This window comes from Thermobia domestica, chromosome 4 (genome assembly GCF_964235325.1).
Source record: "Thermobia domestica chromosome 4, izTheDome1.hap1.1, whole genome shotgun sequence".
Classification (NCBI taxonomy): Eukaryota; Metazoa; Arthropoda; class Insecta; order Zygentoma; family Lepismatidae; genus Thermobia; species Thermobia domestica.
The window spans coordinates 321,285,916-321,306,814 of record NC_137457.1 but is presented as its reverse complement, the minus strand read 5'-3'; the positions used below and the strand labels follow the sequence as shown (position 1 = coordinate 321,306,814).

The 20,899-nt window shown below is 36.2% G+C and overlaps 1 protein-coding gene across 3 annotated transcripts in view; it reads left to right on the top strand.

Moving 5' to 3' along the window:
* LOC145684377 (transcriptional coactivator YAP1-like) overlaps positions 1 to 20,899 on the top strand; it is a 375,649-nt gene that overhangs the window by 63,674 nt on the left and 291,076 nt on the right. The window lies entirely within an intron of this gene.

Genomic DNA, 20,899 nt, shown 5'->3' with positions numbered 1-20,899 from the left:
CTATATATATATATTAATAATAAATCAATGAATAATAACTAAAATTCCTCTGTGACACTTTCAAGTGAATAGAAAATACTTCGCCGTAAACGATTTATTAACTGATTGGATTTTGTATTCTTCATCATTAGCGAGGCTATATATAAGATGAAGTCGGATCCCAACCACTGTTCCCCGCTGGGAATCCAACCAAGGACATCTTGTCACTAGATTAAAAAGGAGGTTTACAGAGTAAAAAAGTAGTCCACGTTTCTGTGATGATATAAGTAGATTTCTTCCTTTCTGTTTCTAATAATTTGTTATTCATTTTCCGTCCGATCTCCACCCACCCCCACATTATTTTTTTGTATTCTTCTCCACACACACATTTTAAAAGCCTTGCATCTCTTTTCGTCGCTTTCGTGTTCATGTTTCTGTCCCGTAGAGTAGAATCATTGAGATGAAAAATAAAAATCTCCAAGCCTTCCGCTACCGAATTCAGCAGATTCGCTGCACAAATTTAATAGTTCAATTTACATAACTAGAGAAGTTCTTGTAATAATTATTGATTAGAATTAGATTATATAAATGAGCGTTGCATGATTACTTTTTCTATACAAAGGTGAGTTCCAATTCGCGACTTACGTAATTCATATTGCAAGATGTAGGCTATAGGAACGCTGCGTAATCAGTCGCCGATTACGAATATGTAGCAATAATTAAACAATGATATAATTTCGGAGTTATGAAGTAGGTTTATAAAAAGAGTTGGATAATAATATTCATGTTGTAAGGTGTTACAATCTTCATAACATTTTTGATAGGTAGACGCCGGACCGTTTTCAACAATATAGCATGTGTCCACCCCGTAATACGTTCTTCGTTTTCTAAACTTAAGATTAGTATACGCAGCGCTATAGAAAATATTAGGGGGATATGCGTCGCATACTCCCGTTGTACAACCCAATGGAGGCGATTGAACCTTAAAAATAGGGGGAGGGGGTAATACATGATCTGAATATTTGTATATCAATGTTATTTTTCCTGGTTATTTCTAACATTTTGTTTGACGAAAGATTGTATAACTAATAGGATACTATCTTTTTCAGTTAAAACACCGTATATCGTATTTCATATTTTATTAAGTAAATTGACAAACCAAAGGAAGTAGGTACTGGACTTTTGTACTCTTAAACAATGGAGGTGTAAGAAGAAATTTGATTCCTTGCTCATGAACATCTTAAAATTCTGTCTGGAAAATTGTGTAATCAGATTATTTAATAACAAATTTGCAAACAAATAAATAGAAAGGATAACTTAATCATATTAATGTAATAAATAATGAGGCTTGTTTCGTAGAAGTTATATTGAAACTGGGGATTAATGAACAACTTACATTTTTAATTCCACAATATCATTAAATGTATGTTATTACTCTTAGAAAATGAAAGATAAAAAAATCAAATGAGTTTTACGTCCCACGATTATGCCGGCTAGCCTAAGGAGATGATGAGAAATGAATGAAATGGTGGAATGAAGAAAGTAGGAGGAAACGGGAGAACCACGAGGAAACCCACGCACACGGTATTTGTCCACACAAATTTCACTTGGTGAGAACAGAGTTTGAACCCGGGACCCCATGCACCAGAGGTGGACGCCGTGACCCCAAAATGAAAGATAGTAAATACTCCAAGCAAATGCCACGACATTTAAAGAAATATGCAATTGCAATCTTGATTGCCTTGAATTGCAATTAAAACGCAATTCTTGTAGCTTTCTTAACTCCACGGGAAGACACGTAACCAATATATAGTCACGCAACCGCAAATATTATATTGCACTATTTTTTTTCTATGAACCAGTAATATATACGAAAACTTTACATTTCCAAATGAAACTATATACATTAAGGGGTCACTTCAAAAAAGAGTGGGGACAACTCTGGTCCCTCTTTCCTTCTTAATCGCCGCCCCTGGTACGACCCATTACATCACAGTTTTGACCATGCTAATAACTCTGTTTACGAAAATGGACATATTTTATACGTTTATTTTTTGTTCTCTTGATTAGTATGTGTCAGTAGCAGAGATGTGCATTGTTGCTAATCCTCAACTGACACTCAGTTCGCCCTCACCCTCAACAACATTGATTCTCTCACTCTCAATTAGCTAAGGGGTCACTTCAAAAAAGATTGGGGACAACTCTGGTCCCTCTTTCCTTCTTAATCGCCGCCCCTGGTACGACCCATTACATCCCAGTTTTGACCATGCTAATAACTCTGTTTACGAAAATGGACATATTTTATACGTTTATTTTTTGTTCTCTTGATTAGTATGTGTCAGTAGCAGAGATGTGCATTGTTGCTAATCCTCACTGACACTCAGTTCGCCCTCACCCTCAACAACATTGATTCTCTCACTCTCAATTAGCTTCTTGATCCTCAAATATTCTTGTTAGCCTTTTCCATTGTGGGTGACCCGGGTTCGATTCCCGGCGGGAGCTAATATGGTTTGGATGCTATAGGTTCATATTTCACATCACCTCGCTGCTGAAACAAATGCTAAACTCAGATCAAATCCTTTTCCATTGATAAACGAGTAAAACTGGGAAATCATATCAAGAGTGGAGTGAAGAGAAATAGCCTATTCAAGTTTTGAGTTAGTGTAAAAGAGTTTTATGTCCCTACACAATCAAAAGCTTCCTACGTGTTTATTTTTATAAATATTTTTAAATACTGATAACACGTGTTCTTCAATTAGCTGAAACGCCCGTTTTTCACATGAGAAAAATATGTTTAATGGAAAGTACACATAGTCCCTCTCCTCCCCTCCTTAGAATACTCATGGCGGATAAATTTGGACTTAACTGGATCGGAAGTGTTTTTCTCAGCGACCCCGATAACAGTGAATTATAAACTAATATTGGTCGTTTTTGATTATTTTTGCATCTCACTTTCACCTCCATACTGATGAGGGCTAAAGTTGGGGTTCAGCAATATCCGGAGTGTTACTATTCAACTCAGCAATCCCGAGAACCTTGAATTGGACACTAATATTCGTTGTTTTCGTTTTATTATTTTTACATATCACTATTTCTCTCCTCCTTTCCGAAAATGTGCTAAATACTGAAGTTAGATCAGAATCCAGTGGCGCATCGAGCCTGGAGCCGGGAGAGGCCTAGTCCCTAGTTTTTTAAATGACAGAAATAAAATGAAGCTATTATTTATATATTTTTGAAAGGTTATAGTACACCCACGATATACGTATCATAGTCTGCGGTCTGGCTGCCTCCGTCCCAGTTTTTCCTTCTAGATCCGCCACTGCCAGGGTCGACTCAAGTCCTAAAAATTTTAAATCAATGCAGTAAATCTAGGATGAATTAGCGAGCACACATCGTTAGCCAATGGCGGATCTAGCCCAGGGCCAGGGGGGGCTAACCCCTCAGTTTGTTGACTAACAGAAATAATTTAACTTATTATAGGAGGGTCTATACCCAGCATAGTCTTGGGTCTGGCTTTACCCCCAGGTTTTACCTTTTAGATTCACCTCTTACCATTATATCCAATGCTTCTTTTAGAAAAAAAAATGTTCCGGGGGGCACACTTAGTATTCCAGGGAACATTGATTGTACTATTCTATTTATTATTATATTATAGACGTATTTAGGTTTCCTTCGGGTGGCACTCTCAGAGCTCTGAGGGGTAGTGCCCCCCCCCCCCAAAAAAAAAAACATGTCTGGAAGAAACTGGTTATATCCATTTTTATTTACTGTATGTAGATTCTAGACGCTGTGTGTAAGGTAACCTTGTACTAATGAAGCCGCTGGGTTGGTTAACTTGAAAATTACTAACGAAGCACAAGCAGACAGGTATTTTGCAACAGAGAGAAAAAAAGTCAAGAATGCTTAGATAAGTCAGGAAGTTTATTTAGCTACAGTAGCTTTTTTTTCTTTTTTTTAATAGTGCTATAGACACAGACTTCGCGTTCTCTAAATACGCATCGGGACAGCTAAGTCAATCAAGTTTATTTGCTTAGCCTACCGAACGAACACTCCTTTCCCACCAACCAGCGGCTACGGCAGTCTCGAAACTAATCCTTCCAACACAGGTAAAAATGGATGCCATTAAGTCTGGCAACAGTGCATTGTACGAACGAAAGAGAAGAGAGAGAAACAGATTTTTTAGCTCGCGACATAACCTGGCTCGCTTGGTAGTGAAACTGCAATTGACGAGGCACAAAAGAAGGAAGCAGTGAAAACAAGAGGCATGGAGATTCGACCATTCGTTTTTCTTCGGCCCGCGATCACTTGACCACTAATTTAGCCAACAGGCAAGCGTGTTTAGACCCGGAAATACCCATGACGTCATACTTAATAAAAGTGACGAAATATTACCTGTGTGGTGTGATTCGTTGTTTTTATCTATCTGCCGAGGGAAATGGTCTGTGAAAGGGTTATCGAAGTTTAGGCCGTCAGCGAAGATACGAGATTTAAAAAAAAAAAAAAGTATTACGATAATCGTTTCATTCACGTCTTATTGTTTCTTCATAAATGCAATATGAAGAATACGTAGTGGTTTTAAATATTTATGCTCTGTGGTGACCACAGTTTTGTTACAGGCTAATGAACACAGAGATATGCCAAGAGAAAATTCCAGTTTTTAATTGAGCGATCTTTGAATGCAAGATTGCTGGAAATTTAGCACTGGAAAGATGACCAGTTGCCAGATGTAATATAAATTCAGGATTGTCCTGTTGTAAATGGTCCCTGTGTTTGGTTGTACTATTTTGCTTGTAGTGGCTGGAGGAGTGAAATTGATGGCGAGATAAATTTTACTTTGTCCTGGTTTTGGAAAGTCATTTGAATAGTTGCATTAAAATTGTGCTCGGTTTCACCAAACACTATTTAGAAGTATACAAATTCATTTTGTATATGTGCTCTCCACTCTGGGAAATTATAATCTGTCTAATGAGTTGTGATCTGTATTTACATACGTCAGCCCTTGAGAAACTGAGTTGAACCGCACGAGGCTTGAACCTCAGGTCTTCAAGCCCAGTTAGCTGCTATTGACACACATACAAAATGTAAATACTGAAATAGCAATCACAGTATAGATTCGCAGAACCCTATTTTCCACACACGGTACTCCAAGGCTCTAGGAAAATACATACATATTTAATTACGACGTATTCACACAAAATACGTAGGTATTCCAAGAGATATGTATATGAAGTAAAGCCACTATTGTATATTTGATGGGGAAATAACTGTGCTGACCGTCACTCTGGTAGACAAATTAAATTTTTGCATAAATTAATATGATTACCAGAGCAATAGAATGTAAATGAATGTAAAACTGAAAGCTAACTACTAATAATACTAGCTATACCTATGAGGGCCAGCTCAGTTAGGGTCCCATTTATTAAGAAACAAAAATCTGTAATTGACCTAGAACAGATTGGAAAACCTGAATCATTTTCATAATGAGAAGTTAATTTAAATGTTTGGTAACAGTAATAAATTTTTAATTATCCAAACGTGCAGCAAGACTTAAATTGAATAACAATAAATAAATAAATAAATAAATAAAAGGACGTAATCATTTTAAGCTGAAATAAGTGATTAGACACATGCCACTCAATTTAAATAATGAAAGCATTAAACACGTTGACTGGTGAATGTGAAAGATTCCTATTTCTCATGTTGTTCCTAAAAGAAAATATTAGTCTGTACAGTATCTTTAAATAACAATGGTTGTGAATTTGATGAAAATTTCACAATTTGTGTAATTTCTTTAGTTGCTACAAAAAATGATTACACAAATCACAAACAATATTTCCTATTTTTCACTTTTCTTCCAGGTAGATGTTATCTTCATTTCATCTTTTTTTTATATAAACCTGTAGTAAGGAAATTATTTGGTCCACAAGACAGTATTTTAACAACAATACAAGGAGAAAGTAAAAAAAAAATAATAATAATAACTAAACTACAAAAATTGATAATTGACGAAGGGGAAAATTAAATGATTTCAGATGCTAGAAAGTCATGACTATTATTTAGATTAATCAAAGATGAAAAGATAGTAAAAATTTTAGTTCGAACAGTGCACTGATTTAACCTTAAATGCCTATCTTATATCAATAAATTCTCTACACATGTATATAGATATAAAATAATAGTAATACCATATCCAATATTAATATAAAACCTCAAACATACACAATCAGCTATACTTGCACATATATAAGATATAGTTGTCATATGCACAATTATTATCAGAATACATGCAATTACATAAAGATTAATAATTCGCTTGACCAATCTATCTATTAAAATGCTGCAAAAGCAATATAAACGCCTTAACTCCAACTTCTAACTTAAAATTTCAAACTTTTTTGATTTACGGTTATTTGTTGATTTCACGTTTAACAAAGACAAATATTTTAAAGTGTGTGTACTTTAGATAAATTATTTAAATAAATCTTTTTCATAAAGTTTATTTCCAAAAATTATTGTTCAAAGCGTTTGTATTTTAATAAGCCTTCTCCAAAATCAGTGTAAATGAATTGTGCTACCATCTTTGGAGTTCCTTTAAACTATGTTTGTGGCCAATCCTTTCGACAATGAAATCTCGGGAACTACAGGCTCTAGAAAGATGACGTTTTCACTGATAGATTGCAAATTTTGCGTAGATTGTCCAGTTATAATTGAATATTAAAAAAAAAACATGGCAGTTATTTCTTTATTACATTTTTACGGGTACATGGGAAGTGTTGAAATTTTAAAAAAACAAAAGCATCATATCCTACGAGTTATATATTCCAACACGGCATAGTTGTATATAGGGGTTGTATATCTCTCAGGCGTTTTTTCATGGCCAAATTATAATGAAAAAAAAGGGTAACCCTTTCTCCAGTATAACTGTAAGATGAATCTTTATTGTTTGGAGTGTTTCACTCAATGAACATCGTATATCACTGACATTATAATTAATTGTTTGTATAATCTATTTGCTTATTACGTACTGCATGCAAGGTTCAGCTAGTCTATATATTAAAATGCTAGGTTTATTTGTCTCCAATCCTTTCGACAATGAGATCTCCAAAACCACAAGCTCTAGAAAAATGCCGTTTCCACTGGTCGATTGCACATTTTGTGTAGATTGTCCAGCTCTCATTCAAATTTTCAAAAGCGTGTCGTAATTGTTCTATTCAACATTTTAGGGACCGTTTTGAGCCCATAAGGTTAACATTGTTTTAGGCCGAAATACGATGTTAGGCAACCTGTAGAAAAGTTACGTGTGGCGGGTTGACGGACATTGCAGGCGCTTGCTAAATCTAAATGGCAAAACCTATTGCATGCTGCTAACTTCATAGGCCTCAAGAGATGCAATGAAGCATACTCGGACGGATATGGATTTATTAGAAAAAAATCCATTTTTTAGTTCAATGGATTTCATAGAAACTCACTCCGACATCTATACATAAAAAGTCACTTCCTTTGTGAGTTTTCTATCCTTTACTTGTGTCAGTAAGGAGACATGCACAGTGGAAAGGAGATTCAGTGTCATATCAGAATGGTGCGCTGAGTAGACAGCACAGGTTCAGCTGGTATTTTTTTAATAAACGCTGGTACCTTGTTTTGTTGTTTTTCTTTGCGCAATATTTTGCTTTATAATTATTAAGACCTGTCTGTGCGACGTTTGCGCAGACATTATGTGCCTTATGGAGAGTCGCTCTGACGAGTGATTAGTGCCATACTAAAGAGTCCGACTAACATATGTATCCTGCTGTACTGAGGCCTTGAGTATAACGCTAATCATACGTCAAAACGACTCTGTATAAGGCGGTATGTCTCTTGACAAGTTGCCTACTTACGGATTAATTCGTTTTGTCCTAACATTACGGATTTTGTCCTACGGATTAGTTCGTTTCCTCTGTTTAAACAACTGGGGCAAGATCGTATATTTAATCTCAATTTATTGCTTGCGAGCCCTTGCGTATCTTAGCTAGATATAGCTCTGTAATGTACAGTATAGGTGTATACAAGGTTGTGAAATGCACATTTGTATCCAACCAGTACAAAGTATAAAATTCAGTCTTTAAGAATTTTACATTAGTACTGTAGTCAAATATACTGGAAAAACTAAATCATATAAATTAAATAAAATGCAAGTACCAAAATAGCTCTCATGATCAGGATTAGATTAATATCAAATAAGAATTGAAATATCGATTGTTGCACAGCTCTCTTGTATACTGCTAAGATATGAATTAAAAAAAATATTTTAACTTTCCTAGTTTCATGTTTTGTTTTCTTTCTTTTACAGGTAAGTGTCTAAGAGTATCCAATCCATCTACCCTCATGCAATGTGAAGCGGTAAGTTCTATGTAATAAATTTATTTCGCTAATGTTTTCAAAACACTCAGAAAAAAAAGTGGGTTTTCTGTCCAATATTTCCTCACATTCTGTGTTGTTCAGATGCATAGTCTTCTAGTTAATCTTTCTGACACTTTTTTTTTCTTTTTAAAGAATCGCCGCTTGGCCGTACAGACGGAAGAATTTTGTATCGTTAACTAACATGCTTGCAATTAAAAACTCTTACCACGATTATATGTTAATTAATATGAAAGTCAAACCATTTCAAACATTACACTGCAAAAGTCCACCGACATTAGAGTGGAGTTTTTATTTGTAGGCCCACGTTATTATTAAGTTTCAGGCCTACGTTATTATACAGAATCACATGTTTCTCACTGAGGGAGAGCAGTTACCCCTCCTGTGCCCTCCTCAAATGACGCCCCAAATGATATAGTATGGGAATTTGACTGGACAATACCATGTCCATCTCTCCTCTTTTTTGTGTGTATCTGTAGTGTCCATTAAAAAAAAAAAGTATCGGTATCTATAGAATATTAAAACTAATGTAATTTATTGGGAATGGAATTTTGTTTGTCGAAAGGGGAATCAGTTAGTGGTTTAACAATTTTTGCTCGTGACTATGCATACTAATTGCTAGGCGTGAATGTTATGTAAAAAAAAAAAAAAAACTTTTGTTCACCGTGTCTGTCTACTTAAAAAAAGAAAAAGAAGAGAATGAAAAAACAGAACGCTTGTTGTTTGAGATGAACTAATGAACGGTATTCAGTAATTACATTTTCATCTGAGTCTATTGTTAGTTTGATTTATATTTCAAATTATGCCGTGGCTGTCGCTTTCTTCATACACAGAAGAAAAGAAATAATAATAATAAAAAAAGCAAGCAAGACAAAACAATTGTCACATAGATGTGGAATGTTGAATGAGTGACGGACGGCCTTTCTCACGATACACACAGGTCGACCAGCAGATACAGTAGCAAGCAGTTCAACTCCTGTAGCAGTTTGTTTCATTAGCTGGACAATGGAATCTTCAAGTTCCAAACTGCTTCAAACTTCATTTAGCAGATGAATGGGAACTGTCTCCCCTTCCCCCTCCCCTTCTAGGAGTGTTATGTGTTAATAATACTAAATATTTGTAATATAGGGACCCGTCAAAGCAGGACCGTGCTTACCTCTACACTAGGCCGAAAACTTAATAAGAGGGAAGATTTTTCAAAACTTGAGTAATAATACGAGGGTTATTCAGAAAGTAATGCATCTAAGGCAGTGGCGTAGCAGCTGCCCCCGCAACCCCCGCAGTGCGGGGGGGCCGAGGTATAGGGGGCCCCGAAGTCTTGCGATGAATAAAGATTTAAAGAAGTAGAACCTCAACTTTACTTCTATCTGCTTTACAACTAGGGCCCCTTCTCTATATTTTGCAGGGGGGCCCCGCAAAAGTGTGCTACGCCACTGATCTAAGGTGATACCTTTATTTGTGTTTGACAGATAGCACCGTTGTGAAAAGCTTGCAATGTCAGCTACAAATGGTGGCATCATTTTTCAACATAGTCTGTATTACGGACAACACACTTGAGCCAACGCCAAATAAGGTTTTTCATGCCATGGGCGAAAAAAATGTTGTGGTTGCTGGCGACACTTGCCAAATTGCTGCTTACATCTCCGCGTCACTACTGAACTGTAGCGTTACTCCTGAAGTTGATCCTTAAGAGGCCCTATCGCTGCGAAATTAAAATACCGCTAATTTTACAGTAATTGTGTGATATCTTCCAATAGATAAAAAAATAATTGAAAAGTGGAACAAGACCTCCCTAGACAATATTATGTTATGTGAGATACCGTGATCACGACTCACTTATCTGCTTTCGATTTCCAACCATTTAGAAAATCGGCATTTATTTTCGTGTTTCTAAATAACTGCGAACCGAAAGCTACTAAGTGACTCGTGATAACGGCAACTCATGCAAAATAACATTGTCTAGGGAGGTCGTGTTCCACTTTTCAATTATCTTTTATCTATTTGAAGATATCACATAATTACTGTAAAATTAGCGGTATTTTAATTTCGCAGTGATAGAGCCTCTTAACTTTAGGGAAGGGCCAAGAGTCGCAAGACACAAGATCCGGGCTATAGGCAGGATGAGGCAGAATGTCAACAACACTTTGCCAGCAAATAGGGCAACTTTGAATTTTTTTGGCGGAAGGGAGGACGTGTGGAGGTACTCCATCTACTGACGCTTCATTTCCAGGTCGTAATAATGTATCCACGACTCGTCGCCGGCGATGAATGTTCCTGGACGCGCAACCTTCCGCAGTCAGAAATTCAATGACAGTCCACCGTTCAAACCGGACGTTACCACTAGATGCCATGGATTGGTCTATTAGTCTGGAACGAGAAGACGTGACAAGTGACATTCTATAGTTTAGACATCAATGTATTAATGATAAGTAGTTACAGTACTATTGGCCAGGTGGTGGGCTTGAAGACATTACTTTCAAAATCACCCTTGTAATAATAATAAACATGATTCAAGCCATAATAACCGCTCTCCAAGTAATAATTTTTTTAATAAGTTTTCGCTTCAATTATTGGTGGTTCAAATTCAGTGCAATTTTAACGTTGTATTTGCAGTCGACAGTGCGTAGAGGCGGACGCGGATCGTTGTTGTGCTGGTCCGCACAGACGTCACCCCTATGGTCATACTAGAATTCATTATAATTCATACAAAAATGTTGAAACAAACTCATGCTAATTATTCTATTGCAAGGTATCTTAACCTGGGGGTCGCGAAGATAAGCGGAAGAGATAAATATTATTACGGTCTAATATTGGAAAACATTTTTAAATGTTATTTTGAATTTTGTTTTGATAGACATATTTTTATTTTTATACATACTGTTAAGAATAATAACAAAAAATGGGTCTACTAAACATGTTCAACAACTCCAGGGTTGTTTAAAAATCAATTTAACCCTGGAATACACAGACAAAAAAAAAAAAAAAAAAAAAGCTTACGTGAATACACAGGTGGAGTGCCAGCGCACCCCATATAATTAAACGCTACTAAAATTATAATAAACGAACTTAAATATATTTATTTTACTTTATCAGTTACAAGAATATACAATAGGAGTTTGTATGTATTTTTGAACAGACACAGATATTCCTTACTGCACGAAATGCGGGCTTCCTTTTTGTGTTCAGTACAAACAGCCTTTTTGCATCTGAAACAAAAAGATTTAGTTTTTCTGTCCTTATTCCTAGGGCACATTCGACATCGTGCTTACTCTGGAAAACTAGATGTTGAATCAATTACAGGTGACAGTTCTTTTTGAATTCCAAGGATATTTCTGATACCAATAGACAAATTAGTCGGAAGATTCTTCTTGAGGCGCTCCAGCATGGAGGGTCTAGCTAACTGCAACCCAAGTTTTTTTTTTTTTTTTTTTTTTTTTTTTTTTTTTTTTTTTTTTAGAAACTCCGAACGGATGGTTGAGAATTCCATTTATGACCGTTTCTTCCTAATATAGAGGCTCCCCTTATAGCTGGATCATTTTCGATGTTACCCTCAGTGTCACTCGTGTCACTTCCACTAATTTCATCATCGACTTCCGATTTTACTTCAATATTGTCATCGGACTCTCTGAAATTACCTTCAGAACCATAATCTTCTAATGTGTTCAGTACAAAGTCTGTAAACTTGCTTGAACCTACACACACTTTCGCCATCATGCAATTAAACCAATATGCATGCAAAGTATCTAAAACGAATTTCGTCAAAATTTAAATTTTACATAACGTAAATACACAGGTGGGGTGCTGGACAACTCCACCCCTTGAATATATTCTCTTTTAAAACGAGACAATTTGCTTCACACCCACCACCGTGAATGTCATGCTCCAAAATGAGAATACACGGAAGCACCAACCAATGTGCCTGAGGACAGAGCCACAATGAAGATGAGTATAACGTCTGGGGTGCTCCAGCACCCCCTCTGTGTATTCCAGGGTTAAATGAAAGAGGTACGATATGAAATTAATGAGAACTGCAGATTGAAATACTAGAAAAATAAATTTGAAACAAAACCTGCATGTTGAAATACAATTAAAATTGAAAGGTAATTAGATACCTGAGCATGCTGTGATTTCACTAGTGCAGCAATGTTCTATTCGGTCTTCTTGACGCACATTATCATGTCATTTAAAATACTCAATAACTTTTTTTTTAAACAACTGTGCAAGTTTTTAAAAACCAATATTAGAAATCACTCTATTTCTTTATCAAGGGAGTTATGAAGTTTTTAAATTTTGAAACGGCCTCCATTTTGGAACAGAACGGATCGGATTCGATATTTGTAATATGAATGAACAGACTAAATTTGGATTTAATCCATTCGCTTTTAGGGGAGTGACTGTATCCGCGATATACAAGAAATGGATTCTACTATTATAGAAACAGATGGATATAGTAAGATCTCCCTCATAGGTATATTAAAAATTCCACATAAGCTTATTACAAACCAGAAATTATAAGGGAGTCACTGGCAAGAGGATGTGATAAAATGGAGCTCGTGATAGGAATTAGGTTGAGAACCACTATTCTATTGTGTTAAAATTTTGAACGTTCGGGGGATGGCCGACAAACACCTTTCGGGCCTAGGAGTAACAAAGCATTAAATCCAGCTCTGCTTCGAAGTCGAATGTGTCAATAACTCGAAGTATGTGATTGAAATTTTGTGAATCCTTGAAACACTGAAAAACTATGAAAAAAAAAAAATGTCGTTCAAGGAAAGTAGTGAACTGGAGAACAGATTCATTGAATTCCATTATTGTTATAAGGTGAGTGTAATTGCCAGAGATGGCAGTACGTTTTTCCTATCTGTCAAATGTATTTTGTAAACAGTGACAGTGTTCATAATGCTTCAGTCGAGAGTAGCCATATTTCTCTACCGTAAATACAGGACACACGTTGTAATGGATAAAAGCAGATTTATAAATATATATGAAATACGTAAATTTATTATTTTGGCTTTTAAAATTATCGTATATTAACTTATTTAGCAGTACTTGTGCGTACTAGATCATTTTGATTAATAGGTACTTTAACTAACTTCGTTTGCATTGCTCTTTCTCAATTATCAATTTCAGAATTTCGAGCTTCATTATATACAGGGTGTTCCAAAAATTCATCACAATATTTTCGAAATTTATTCCTCACATCAAAATAAGAAAAAAAAAAAAAAAAAGTTCATATGGACCTGTGGTCGGAAGTGTATTGTTTCGTACTTATGGGGTGCCCATGTTTTTTAAATATTCAATTAGAACTGGACAATCTACATGAAATTTGCAATCGATCAGTTAAAACATCATCTTTCTAGAGCCTGTAGTTTCCGAGATCTTATTGTCGAAAGGATTGGCCATAAACATATAAACGTAGTTTAAAAGAGCTCCAAAGATGGCAGCACAATTCATTTGCATTTATTTCGGAGAAGGCTTACTAAAGGCAAAGGCCTTTGAACAATAATTTAAAAGGATAAACTTTTTGAAAAATATTTCTTTAAGTAATTTATTTAAAGTACACTCTTTTAAAAATATTTGTCTTTGTTATAAACGTGAAATCACAAATAACCGTAAATCAAAGGTTTGAAAGCTAAGATTATAGGTTAGAGCTCGGTCGCTGTTATTTGGTACTGTAGGATTTTAATAGATAGATAGTTCCACTAGTATAAAAGACTGATCATAGTCGGGTCAAGATATCACTGAAGAATTAGTGTGTGAACTATCCAAATATCCATCTTTAAGAATCTCCTGTATTTGCACAATCATTTTTACATAGGTTGTTTGGGAATACTTGATCACTCTCCGCCTACCTCTCTAAAAATTGGTGTGCAAGTGCAGGAGCATTCTTAAAAATGGACATTTGGATAGTTTCACATATCAGTTCCTCAGTGATGTCTTGACCCGACTAGGATAGGTCCCATGCTAGTGGAGCTTTGAACTTTTAAAGTTCACTTGTGTTTAGTCCTAACTTGTTTATTTAAATTGTTTAATTTTGTTTAAAGATGTTTGTTCAATGTAACTTGTTAGCTATAGAAGAAGAAGCAGCAAGGTGTAGGTGCTTGTTGAAACTGTGTATAGCAGCAGTGTGCACTGTTGCCACGCTTGGTACAATTGTACCAAATTCAGCCCTTTTTGTCATTCATCGGCCCGTTGGTACCACCCTGGCATTTTCAGCCCCTTTTGTGGAAAAGTTGGTACAATTCTGCCCAATTCAGCACTAACAAATATAAATACACATTTTCAAAATTTCAGTAAGACTTTTCCTACATTTTACGTTACTCATACTGTGTGTTGGACTCTTTAAAAAATGATTTTGAACATTTATTCTGTGACGTTGCATCGCATAACGCCATGAACTTTGTGTGCGAAATTCGTAATTCGAACTATACCGGGAAATAAGTGATGCTAGATGGGCGCATCCTGATAATTAATATTTTATTATAACGTACTATTTACACGCGAACTCGATTATGATTGATTTGTTCCTCGTTTTATGTATTTTTTCATATATAGTCATAATACCCTTTATGTTTATTGGCCATTTTGAAATAGAAGCACATTTGATTTCCTTACAATACATACTAAAGATGATAACTGTTAAAGCGTTCCCTTTAAATTCCCTTTTAATTTGCGACTTCTGTTATACTTCCTACGTATGAGAAAAGTTTCATATACTTCCATGGCTGTTCGGGATCCTCCTATTTGGATGTTTTTATTAAAGTAATTTTTAAAAAGAGCACTTTATTTATTTAGACTCATGGAAGAGGGGGAGAGTGTTCTAGAACTTGACTCTTTTAGAGCCATGTATTACAATTGATTCAGCCCTTTTTGTTTCAATTTGGTACTATTTTTCAGCCCACTCCAGGGCTAGGACTGTGACAACACTGGCAGTGTGTGAGTGAGCGCGTAGCCTATAACTGCATCATCGTAGTGTTCAATGTGCATTTTATTTTAACTCGGGAATTGTAAGAAATGTTAATAATATTATTAAACCGAACTATTACAGAACGAACCAGCGTTTGTGTGATACAGTCCGTCAACTTGTTTCACGTTTTCGGCACCCTATAACTCCGAAACTATCCACTTTTGAGCACAGATCCAAACTTTTTTTTTTCTTTCTTATTTTCATGTGACACATTTTTGTGACAGTCTTTAGATCGAATTAGGTAAGGGAATAATCAGAAAGGGTTAATCTTAATTCTTTCGGGTAATCAATCACCGCTCAGGCCTAATTGGGGTTTGGCAACCTCTGTCCACGAACAGTTTTTTCTTCCATCATAAAATTACTGATATATGGAGTTCTTATTCTTCAGTTTCGTAATTGTCATCATAAACCTATAACCCATAAAGGTGTACGTGCAGATAGGCATTATCATAAAAGAACATGCAATGAAAGGCAGGATGTGATGTAACATAACACTGCATGGAAAGCTTTTTCTTTCTTCTTCTGCGCAATGCATCTTAGTAAACTCTCTCAGCGGTGAGAGCTTCCTTCCTGTGTGGGCTCAGGTAGATTAAATGAACTCAGGAAGTGTTCAAGCACTTGTTCTGAAGTATCTCGGATGATCAACACCTTTGTTATATTTTTATCACTTATCTCATATAGTATGTAAGGTATTATCTACTACGTCATCATCCGATTATAGACATAGAGAGAGGGGATTTTTTTTCAATAGCAGGAAATTCATATTATCATCGCCTGTTACATGTACTAGATATCATAAATAGAAATATTTGACATTCTCTACTGATAATTGAACTTTATCACTTTATATCAGTTTACTCTTTTGATACGAATTTGCTTTTCTTGTCGATTGTAAATGCAACAAAACCGAAAATGTTTTGGGGTCCTTTCCATGAATTGATATGAAATCTTTGTTTTACGTCCCACGCATATGCCGGCTAGGCTAAAGGAGACGGTGATGATGAGAAATGAATGTAATTGTGGAATAAAGAAAGTGGGAGGAAACGGGAGAACCCCGAGAAAACCCACAAACAGTGTTTGTACACTACAAAGCCCACTTGGCTCGAGCTGACCAGAGACCCCACGCACGACAGGTGAGCGCTCTACCACTGAGCCAACGAGACCCCGCAAGAACCTGCGAGTAAATTAGAGATACAAAATAATCCCTAAACATATATATAACATTATATTCCGTTACTAGATTCCAATTTCTGGTTGGAGGTTATATGGCTCTGATCCCACATTCAGCTCTAGATCCACGTCACATATAGCCTCGCTGTTGAACGGGGCTCTAAACCTGAAATCAACTAACCAACCGATTAGACCCTAATTACATCCATCTTTTAACCTCCTTTCGCGATCCCCAAGTTGACAAACCCCCGTTCTAATTTGAAGATTTTTAAAGAAAGTTGGGGGGGCACCGTGGCTCAGTGTTAGAACGCGTACCTCTGGTGTGTAGGGTTTCTGGTTCGACCCTCGTCCAAGTAAGTTTGTCGTGGAAAACGTCGTGTCTGTGGGTTTTCTCGGGGTACTCCCGTTTCCTCCCACGCCCATTCCGCCAGTTCTTCCATCATCACTCACTTGCTTTAATCGTGGTCTCCTTTAGTCTAACGCATCGTTTCCCAACCGGCGTGCCGCGGCACACTGGTGTGCCGTGAATGGGCCGCTGGTGTACCGCGAGGAATCGAAACAAAATTATTAATTTTATAGCAATCAAATTGCAAAACATAGGGAAAAATGTATATTTGTTGATCACATTATTATGAACCTCTACTATGAATCTATAATTATAAGTTCCATAGCGGGTTATGTTCTGTACATTTCTAATGTTGAGAAAAGTTTTTGTTATCATTTTTATGACCATTATTACTTCTTTATTGTTGCAGACTATTTCGAAACTTGAAAATTTAAAATATCATTCAATCCTTTCGACAAATTACTTACATTTGTGTTTTAAAAGTAAAAGAGATTTGTTTGTTCGTTCGTTATTTAGTGATTTTTCTTCTTAGTAAACGGTTGGATACTGTTTTAAAAAGAAAGCGTATTTTTTAAAAACCTGAGTCCAAGATTTCATTGCAATTGTTTTCTATTTTTAAATTAGAATGAAAAATAGGCATAATGATTTACCACGGGGAAAAAACAGTGATAGAGCTTTCTTCTCTGTAAGAAGGAGATCAATAATCACAGAAAAAGATACCATGGTATTTTATATTTACAAATAATAATATCTATAATTGCGTCGCGAGAATCCAAGTAACACCCGTAGTGTTCCGCAAGTTGAAAAAGATTGGGAAACGCTGGTCTAACGGGAGGGTTTGGTCTGCCAGAGAATGGGGGGGATGGGGCCGAAGTATAGTTCGCATATTTTCCGAGGGCACAGATGAGATAGACAGAGTCTAGCAGCGTTCTATTCCCGTTAGGAACACGTGTGACTCAGACTCCACGTTATTACAGTAGGTCTACGTCGAGGTACTGCAAATGAAGCTCGAATGAATTACTTTTTGCTTTTAGGAACGATCGATATCAAATGCATCATAAAAATATTATGGGGTTCCTATTTAAGAAAAATGATCAGAGGCGGCTTGTAGGGAGGTCGTAGTGATAAAAATTAAATTTATCTCTTGAAACTAAGTGAATTAAGGGTTGTTATTCCTCATGTAATATTTGTACCTCAAGTCAAGAATTAAAAAAAAAAAAAGAAAGAAAAAAGTTTTCAAAGTGAAAAATCACTGAGGCTCCAAAGCTGATTGTGGAGAGGTGATCCAGTTTCGCCACCACTACCAATATAACTTCCCGTTTGTGGAACTTTGGATCCATCACTGGGCAGAATAATTGATTATAATGTGTGATGTGGGATCCATCATTTTCGCAAAGCGAGAAGAAGCAGAAATCAATAAAATTGAACGGTTTTAAAGTAAACTTCACTCCAAAGTAAAATGAATAATTATTTCTTATAAATCAATGATCTGAAAATAAGGTGGTGAAAGTAGTCAGTAACCTAACGTTATTATTATTATTATTATTATTATTATTATTATTATTATTATTATTATTATTATTATTATTATTAATGTCTTAAATGGTTTGCCTTTTGCCTCTTTAATTAATACATTTTTGTTTTTCCATGCTCACATTTTTCTTTTAGATTTTAAAGGGCATTTTTTAAAAATTTAACCATAGCTTATTTTCATGGAAAACTTTAACTTCTTCCTTAGGCCTATTGCTGTTGACATGTTCTCGGTATCAGTATCATTCATAATGGCTTGTTTTAAATAAAAGCGGACTTCATTCATTAACCGAGTCTTTCATATCAAAAGTTAGAAAATTTAGGCGTTATTGAGGGAGGGGGTTATACTCTAATTAGTAATTCAGAGGTGTTTAATTAATTGAATTCCCATCTGTTAGTAGTTTGCAGTATTTTTTATCACTTTCTCGATTGCAGGTGGGAGTGAGCGTTTTCATCAATCTTGTTAACAAACTTTCTCAACTTTTTAAATCTCTGTAACTGAGATCAGACCTATTGTGTTGCATTCCGATTTTCGAACAGATATCTCATTTCTCTCAGCTTCAAGTCCACATTGTGATTGGAGTTGGGTGAGGATTTCATGAGCTGTTCATCTGTGATTTCGAGATTGATGACGTTTTTATCTCGAAAGTGGGAGATTTTATGAGATTCCGTTTGTCATTGGGGGTTTTCGTGAAGTGTCTGTCTGTGCGATTCAGGAATTTCATGAAGTGTCTATCTGTAATTGAGGGATTTCATTAAGTGTCGTTCTATATGATTGGGGTAATTCATGAAATGTCTCTCTGTGATTGGCGGATTTCATTAGGTGGGTGTCTGTGTGATCGGGGGATTTCATGAAGGGTATATATATATATATATTATGTAATTGGAGGATTTCATTAGGTATATGTGTATTTAATTATAGGATTTCGCCACGTATTTTTTCTGTGTGATTGACAAATTTCATTAGGTATTTGTGTGATTGGGGGTTTTGTTAGGTGTTTGTCTGTGTGATTTGGGAATTTCGTAAAATGTATATATGTAATTGAAGGATTTCATTAGGTGTCTGTATATGACTGGGGTATTTCATCGAATATCTATCGATGATGAGAATTTCATTACGTGTTTTTCTGTGTGATTGGGGGATTTCATTTGGTGTCTGTCTGTTTGATTTGGGGAAATCATGAGGTTTCTATATGTAATTGGTTGATTTCATGGGATGTTCATCTGTAAGTTGGATTTTTGCCTAATTACTTACCACATCGTGGTCGCTGGTTCGATTTCTACTGGAAGTGGACTCTTCGGCTAGAAACCCAAGTAACAGTGAGTCCTGTTTCGCACACCCTCGATGCTGCAAAGTGACGTCAAAATTAAATCAATCAATCAGCCAAAATAGTTTACACCTACGATTGGGAATACCAGTGCGTGTGTGGCGGAGTTAGATTAGTAAATTGTAATATGACTACCATGAAAAATCTTTCACGATATTCGATAGTTATCGACGTATTTGTTATTGCTAACCGATAGATAACTGTAATAATCTGTAAATAACAATGTAATAATCATATTGATAGACATGTTTGCTTTGGATCCTTGACGTCATTTAACGGTTAGAGCTTGTGATGACAAGTTATTGTTACAAAGAAAAAGCACTGTGTACCTTATCTGAGGATGCGACAGAATACTGATAAGCTTACGGAAGATTATCTATTTTTATTAGGCTATCATGCGATACGAAGAAATCTTTAATACTTGTTTGTTTTACGTGTAAACAAGGACTAAAATAAATTGAACGTTTGAGGATACATTATATTTTAACTCGTACCTGGCTCCGTGTTATGCACCGTGGATGCCGTCCAAATTTACTTCGGAGGTGGATGGAAAGTTACGAAGTAACGCAGCAACCAACAGAGCTTTTAATAAAATACATTTTAAGACTTGAAGCAAGCAATATGAATTTTTGCGTAAAACGTAAAGTGCGTAGCCACAAATTTTTGACGTTGACACTCGTACTTACGTTACATCCTTGAAGAAAATGATCGTTTTTCCTATTTATAATATAAATACTAGGGATGGCCACAAAGTTACGGTTCCGGCGGAACCGGTTCATGAAGATCCGGTTTTCAGAACCGGTTTCGGACCTGGGTCCGAAAACCCGGTTCCAGATCTGGATCTGAAAACCCGGTTCCAGAACTATCTTAGGAACCGGTTCCAGACCTGGATACGATAGCCCCCAAAGACCCATAAAGGAGGCACAAAGTTCACCTTCAAAACACTTTAAAAAGGACCATGCGCTTGTGCGTTCCCCGCCCTGACCTGCTTGTGCCACCAGAAAAAAAATTTGGTCCTTCAGTGGGTGTTTAGCCAAGTGAGTTGGCCAGTTTGCCTGTTTAGCTAATGAGTTTGCCAGTTACCCAGTTTATTTAGCCAAATTAGACAAGAGGCCGCCGCCTAGGCGTCTGCCTGTCGCTTCATCTAGTACACTGTTCACAGCCTGCCAGCAGCTCGGGTTT